This window comes from Eptatretus burgeri, chromosome 3 (genome assembly GCF_056783735.1).
Source record: "Eptatretus burgeri isolate ZD-2024b chromosome 3, Ebu_testis_v1, whole genome shotgun sequence".
In the NCBI taxonomy this organism is placed as follows: Eukaryota; Metazoa; Chordata; class Myxini; order Myxiniformes; family Myxinidae; genus Eptatretus; species Eptatretus burgeri.
This window is the reverse complement of record NC_140963.1, coordinates 111,188,588-111,196,721: the sequence shown is the minus strand read 5'-3', so window position 1 is coordinate 111,196,721 and position 8,134 is coordinate 111,188,588. Positions and strand designations below refer to the sequence as shown.

The window sequence follows — 8,134 nt, the reverse complement described above, 5'->3', positions numbered from 1 at the left end:
TTACGACACAGGGATAAAGATTGGGTTTTGCCATGATTCCGGGCTGCCCTACACCCTCATTGCGTGGCCCAGCGCAGAGCTCCTGTCCTCAAGCAATCCTCCAACCCAAGCCTCTGAGTTGCCGGATAACAGGCGCACGCCACTACGCCCGGTATATTTGTGTATATATATATGTATATGTGTATATATATGTATATATGTATATATGTATATGTATGTATATATATGTATATATGTATATATGTATATGTATGTATATATATGTATATATATATTTATATATATATATATATATGTATATATATATATATGTATATATATATCTTCTTCTTCTTCTTTCGGCTGCTCCCGTTAGGGGTCGCCACAGCGGATCATCCGTATGATCTGCATAGTGATTTGGCACATGTTTTTACGCCGGATGCCCTTCCTGACGCAACCCTGGTCGCCTCTTACGACACAGGGATAAGGTACACCTATTTTAACCGGGGTATACACCGGCCCAGTATACTGGTACTCATTTCACCGACCTCGGAAGGATGACAGGCTGAGTCAACCCCCTGGTGTATTAATTCAGTGGCCCAACGGGGCTTGAACTCAGGACCTCTTGGATCCCAAGCCGCTGCCCTTACCACTGCGCCAACACCAGGCTCTTATATGTATAGATATATATATGTATATATATATATATATATGTATAGATATATATATATATGTATATATGTATATGTATATGTATATATATATATATATATATATATATATATATATATATATATATATATATATATATATATATATATATATAGTTACGGCCACAGGTACCAAGTGTGTTTTGAGCAGGTTTAATACTCGTTTGTCCACGGAAGAGCCGGACTTGGGGCCAGCGCTCACGATTAATTTTGTGGTACGGTGGGTTGTTTTCGAACCACGAATGCCAATCAGTGAACCACGAGTTCCAGTGTCCACCGTCTCATTTTGCCGTTTCACTCAATGTCACGTGGTTCCCTGAACAGGGAGCGCACCCTCGGCAAAGCACCAATCTTATCTTGATTAGATCTTAATTATGACCGCCGAGCGTTCAACCGCCGGTGCGTACCGACTCTTACAGGTCAATTTGTGTGGTGATTACCTCCCAGTCTATCTAGGTTTGGACAATCCTGGATCAATGGAAGGAAAGGACAAGCACGGACAGGTTAGAACGTCAACAAAGCAATTTATTAATGAGGAAAAATAAATAAAAATCAATCAAAATAATCGTAAGCAAATAAATAATTAATCAGGCACTGAGAGAACAAAAAAAATCGACAAAGAGCAGATGCTTATAAAATCACTATGCCTTAACAATTAAACACGATACAAGGTTACCCAGCAGAACATTCAGGGGGGAAGAGAAATTCCGTCTCGCTCACCAAAGAGAAGTCGTCATACGTCAAATAAAATGGCCTGAAATGTGTGAGCGTGCCTTAGCTGTTGCCAGCTCTCAGCCTTGCCGTGCACCCACTAGCAAACAGGCTTGAACGCCAATCGACATCATCCCCAAGAATCAGGTACGCCAAGAGCAGCTCTCGAGCAGAACCAGCACTGACGGTCCCAGCGCTAGGAGCCACCTGGAGCCACAACCAGCAGACAGCTATTCGGAGCTGTGAGGCACTGTGAAGTGCTGAGGCACTGTGAGAAGCAGGAAAGCGCTGAGGCTGTCACCAACTCACTGGCGCCGACTGACTGACTGGAACTGACTGAAATACTCTCAAAGCTGTAACATCCGCAACCAGTTTGAGAAAGTTTACTGCTCGAAATGGAACTGACGTTAAGGTGCTGTCACACCATGATGTTTTAACCAGCAATGGTAACGTATAAAAATGAATGTAAAACGTTGGCGTACGCTGAAGTTTTGAGATTTTTTAAAAAGTTTTGGTCGTATGCATAACATATTAGTAACGGGCACAGAACGTTTCGTTGTCTTATAGATCACTTGTTCCAACGAATGCTTAGCCTGTTGTCGGCGTTCACAACCTATGCCCAACGATAGTTTAACTTAGGCATAGCGCGCTGCATGTATCACCGACGAACTCGTGGCATTCTCTGTGAAAAGCTGCCGCACGCCGATTTAAATCATAACCGCCTGAAAATTGGAAGTGTCAATGTATGTCGATTTAGCCAGCGTATGCCAACCTATAAAAAATGTGTCTAAAACGCTGGCACACGTCAAATACGGTATGGGTAAGTTGTGTATTCGTTAGAAGCACACTGAAAAACAATGAAGTACGCTGTCATATTCCGTGGTACGTCTAGTACGTCGTGAAATTTCAAGCATGCTGAAAATTTTACGACGTACTCGACGTATGGCTCACAAGTTCCGCATACGCTGGCATAAGTTCTCGGCACGCTCCGCGATCGTTGACACACATCGGACACATGTTACTTGTAAGTTACTCATAAGTCGAAACACGTCGAGGTAATGTTTAGCATACCCGAAACTTAATTTTTGACCTATGAGTAACGTGCTTTGAACCTATGTGTAACGCATCTCAAACGCACGTTGTCGTATGTAGACGAATTTGATTGACGTCTTCCGGACGACCACAGAACTTATTGAACGTGTTTCTAACTTACATCTACCGTATAATGGCGATGTGGCAGCGTTTAGGGGAATTGGTATCTCCAAATGGGCTTCACAAGACGAACCCGTCAGTGTTCCAGACTCCATGTTGAGTAGATGTCAATGTCAGTAGTATCTGTCGTAGTAGTATTAGGTGAGCGTGTCAGTAGTAGTTGTAGTAGTAGTAGTATTGGTCGTAGTAGTAGGTCCATGTCAGTAGTCGTAGGTGAGCATGATGGGGAGGGTGTGGGTGATGATGGATCCTCGTTACGTCCACGAATAGGAGACTACTTTGCACCATTGTTCGATGTTCTTTTCGGCTAATTTTTTTGTTTCAGTTTTTCAAGTATTCAAAACGACTTGGACAAATGCATTATGTACTCGTAATTAACACAGAATGCTTCAATAACTTATAGATAAGTTACACCAACGATTGATTAGCGTGTTTTAGGCGTCCACAACTTATGCCCAACGATAGTCTAACGTATGCATAGCGTGGCAGCGTATCATCGACGATTACGTGAGGTTTTCTCTTCATTGGCTGCAACTTCACTCTTAATAAATGCCTGTCACTCGCCTATTGTTTTGGACTCTGGTGCTCTGCAATTGAAATAGTTTCCATTGAACGAGTTAAATCGCTTCCACAGCACTGCAGTCATGGCACCAACAACAGCAGGCTCAGTGCCAGCCTCATGCCAGGCTCAAGCGGATCCCTGTAGAAGGTGTACTGCTTGGTTATCCTTGGACCCACTCTGGCTAGCAGCTCGTCGAACATCGCTGGGGGAATTCGCAGGAAGTTGGTTGGTGAAGGATGCATGGTCCTCGTTCGGAGTTCCACCATGAGCTGGTCATATATGCCGTAATGGCGTCGCCTCCCAATCCATGGTCTGACCCAGTTCCTTCTCCTTCGTTCACGTCTTCTTCTCACGGCTCTATTGGCACGCAACTGGTGCAGTGTCAACTCGATGAGGTCATGTTGATGTTGGAGGACAGGTAGGTATTGTCGCCTCAGCCTTGCTGTATCCTCCATCTCTCGGAACGACATGGACATGTACTCACCATGAAGTCTTAAAAAAAAGATGGGTTCCTCCTGCGAAGCCCCTTTTTATATACCAATTCCCCTAATCGCTGCCAATACGCCATTATACGGTTTCTGTAAGTTAGAAACGCGTTCAGTAAGTTCTGTGGTCGTCCTAGAGACGTCAAATACGTCGACATACTTATTTGTGCATAGGACATGCTTTACAAATAATTCCCAAGCACGTTACTCAGAGGTTATAAATAAGTCACGGGTACCGTAAACATTACTTTGACGTGTTTCGTTGTCTGAGGAACTTTCAAGTAACGTGTTGCGAAGTGTGAACAACGTTTGTGTAGCGTGCTTACAAAACGTTACTCATAGGTTAGAAATAAGTTTCGGGTACTCTAAACATTACCTCGACGTGTTTCGACTTATGAGTAACTTACAAGTAACGTGTGTCAACGACCGCATAACGTGCCTTCAACTTATGGCCAGCGTAGCTGAACGTGTGAGTCGTACGCCGGCATACCTCGTAAAATTTCAAGCATGCAAAAATTTGAGGACAACCCAAAAGCACAGCGTTTAAAGCCAGCGTACTACGACGTATGGCTGTTTTTCAGCGTGCTCTTAACATATACAAAACGTACCCAGAACGTATTCGACGTGTGCCAGCGTTTTAGACAAATTTTTCATAAATCAGCATACGCTGGCTAAATCGTCAAGGTGTGACAGCGGCTTTACAGAAAGCTATAACCATGGCTAGACAGATTGAGTTGGCAATGGCGGAGGCTCAGATCATCGGCCATGGCACTGCGAGTGTCATACAGGCCGAACTGTTGTGGGCCGGGGTTCGGTGGCGATACAAGACCACTGGGTGGAGCAGTAGAGCCGTCTCCCACCGAACACCCGGAATTAAAAGGTCGTCATCCCGGATAACTCCAGAGTTGACGGGCCACTTAAAGGACCCTGACCGCCAATTCTCTTACAGCCAAATTTGGTAGGGTCAATAGCCAAATTTCAATATACCTAAGTACCCACGTCGTCAAATTACCGGGGAAATCACACCCTCGGCCGACTATGGCCGAACCGAGTCGCAGGTACCGACTCGGATCTGGCGTAACCGAGCGGAGTTACCATAGCCGCGCCGGTCCCAATGACAACTTATGGCACCAACGGTCTTACTATTTCTCAATATGCACCATGCTAGGCTAATGAAAGAAAACACAAACAACGAACTGGAACATTTAACATGGGGGTTTATTTATAAACAATAATCGGGGAGGGAAGCACACAAAGAGCAGAGTTGTCCGAATAAAAGCAATGCAAACAATGTACAATGAAAAACACAAAATCAATCCTACTTAAAGACGGGGCCCACGGACACACACACACACACACACACACACACACACACACACACACACACACACACACACACACACACACACACACACACACACACACACACACACACACACACACACACACAAAAAGAAATGGATGGTCTATTTTCCTCTATTGATTTCCTGTACTATTTTCCTGTACTGTACATTCACACACTCGATGGTCTATTTTCAGCCCTTCGGCTCGAGATTGAAGGCGAGCTGAGGGCAGGAGCCTATTCTTGCACCTGTCCGCCTCGCGCGGTCTGGTCGAGCTTGTCCGGTGGTGGGACTCGAACCCGCCACCAACAACGCAGCACCAAGAACCAGGGACCAGGAACGACGCCACGGATGCCAGCCAGCACGGGAACGGACCAGACGAGATGCCAGCAGGCAAGACGAGGCTTCCTCCTTTTCTCCTCTTTCTCGGCGACTGGGCGAGCCTTTTCTTCTCGACGGCTCGCCACATATATATATATATATATATATATATATATATATATATATATATATATATATATATATATATATATATATATATATATATATATATATATATATATATATATATATATTATGCAAGTATATAAGAGGTGTGTTCAATCGATCGTTAGCAGCTCGATCTTAAGCAGCTTTGGCACGAACTTCTCTGAGATTCTCCTTAAGCCCAAATCCTCAGTCACAATGGAATGACCAAAAATGCCCGAGACAGATCAGAGTTTTGAGAGCCTGTTCCCAGAGATATTTTCCACTTTTCGTTTTGTTCCACCAGAGCAGATTTTCAAACCTCATACCAGTTTCTCTCCCATGTCACGTCTTCATTTCCACATAGTTTTACTCATATCGCCCCAGTGCCATATTTTCCAGCACTGCCTTCCAAACATCAGAGCCTGCCAATATTTACATGGAACGCGCTGTCCTGAGGCCGCAGAACATCACACTGGCCGGACAGGTTCCGACTCGGGACCGCAGACCAATGGGGCTCAGTTGCAAGGGTAGATATGAGGTGCGAGTTTGGGCAAGATAGCTCCAAAAGGAGTGATCTCAGTGGGAGTGAAGGCTCGACAAAGTCCCTCAAACTTTTTTTTTCCAACCCCAACTTTCTCTTTCCCCCTCAACCCAATCTCTCTGTGTCTTCCTCCTTGAACCAGTATTGTAGTTCTGTGTTAAGTCATTGTGTACAAGTGCTCCGGGGTCGGGTATGATCGGTAGAGGGTAAGGGAAAAATGTATGTGTGTATAATGTGCTTTACATGTGTTTTATACATGTTCAACCTCTTTTCATGTCATGTTTGATTTCCCTCACCATTTTCTGAGGTAACAATCCCCCCTAATATTTGCTCTCCTTTGCATTTGTCCTCTGCATTCCTTCAATCATTCCCCCCCCCGTCATTTTCTGCTCTTTACATTTCCTTGCTTGCTGTGGAATAAATTATTGAAGTGTTGAATGTGTCCTGATTTATCCTGCATTGCGTTGGTCCGAATAGCATTCCCAGTGGGCAACATTGGTCTGAGTTCCCAATGGTAATGGGAGCCCACGTACGGCAGCATGCAGCATTGGTTCACGCATCCATACTAACGACCGCATTGTCGCAGGCACGATTCCCAATCTGCCACGTTTGATTCACTGGTACGGTAAACCCACTTTGGGTGTGAGGATCCGGCCCGAGTTGAGGGTTGCAGTCGACGTTTGTGGTTTCTCGGAATATGTCACTCTCTTGGAGTTATCCAGAAGCGACGTCCCGAACAATATCTCGAAAATAGAGCCGAAGTAATCGTGAAAGAGGCCAAAGTATTACATTCCAATGGATGCAAAGAAACGCATTTTCAAAGAGCATCAGCAGCAATAACCAAGTAGCAAGTGTCATCAGTAGAATTATTCATGAACACGATTAAACGGTCTGTATGGAGCAAAGAGATGATATTACAATTCGCTTTTCAAGATGCCAATGCGAGGAACTCGTTTATGACTTGCATCCAAGTCGTTCATTGCAGAATTTGGGTTTTGTGAACACAAGAGATTTTTGTGAGAAAACAGTTGTGGTGAAAGGTAAATGACGGTGATTACTCTGACTTGTTGGATAAGAGTGAATTTGGTAGTTCCTGGTTAATAACGATTCCATAGCACGAGGTAACATATCAGTATTCAATTGAAACATAAGATTACCGAAATTTAAATAGAAAAAAAAATCATCAACTTTCAAAACCTTATTTCTGAGAAATAACACATCAGTATGAGAGTGAAAACCAGTGTTAGTAACAATTCTGAGTGCTCAGTTTTGAATCAATAAAATTCTCTCCCTGTGGGTATTTGATACATTGACCCCCCCAAGATAAAATTCCACAGTTTAAATAAGATAACATAAGGGTAGAATATGACAGGGACCACATGTACTAAGAAAAACCCTTCAACTTGTATGGAACACAAACATTTGTTGAGAGAAACTTGTGTCGATCGTCGGAATATCCTTTTGTTGAAAAATTAGGATCAATGAACAAGCCAAGAAATTGAGTCGGGTCAACCCTGTCTTGATGTATAAAACCAATACTTATATGTCCAGGAAGCTCAGGAATTGAATTGCTCACCAGCATGTAGTTAACTGTATCTCTATTAAAAGAACATTATCTGCCCGTATCCAATCATGAACAAGCTTTAACTCACCATTTGCTGTATAAAGAAGGAAGTGGGGGTCTTGCTGTGATCAGAAAATATTTGAATTGTCAGTGAATAATATAAATGACTCGATGTCAGATGACTTTTGAAAGTCATTAACATGAAGAATAATAAGTGTATGTGTGTCTCCTCCAGAACTCCAAAACCATAAACTGAGCGGCTCAAAACTTTACATGCGTCCTGAGGGAACTCTGAGGGAGCACATGATTGAAAACTGGGTATTTTGGTAAATTTCATGAACCCTTTTCAAGATAATTAACGGCTTACCTTCATGAAGGCTTCTCCTTGGTGAACCCAACTTCATCTTGCAGGGGTCTTTTAATTTGGCCTCCTCAAAAAGCCTTGCCTTGGAATCAGGATCCATTCTCATGGTGTTGTCTTCTGTCAATTTGTAAAGACAAACTTTGAACATTAGGTTGTCATGATTGTACTTGGTGCTGATGCACACGAAAAATGGGA

General features: G+C 43.4%; 1 protein-coding gene across 2 annotated transcripts in view; it reads right to left on the bottom strand.

Annotated features, from left to right (window-relative positions):
• Positions 1–8,134, bottom strand: part of LOC147030727 (uncharacterized) — a 38,621-nt gene extending 30,487 nt beyond the window's left edge. The window contains exon 1 of one of the 2 annotated variants that reach the window (XM_085875041.1): positions 7,943–8,134. The gene's annotated coding sequence lies outside the window, so the exon portion shown is untranslated. The remainder of the gene's footprint in view (positions 1–7,942) is intronic. The other variant, XM_085875042.1, reaches the window with a different exon arrangement.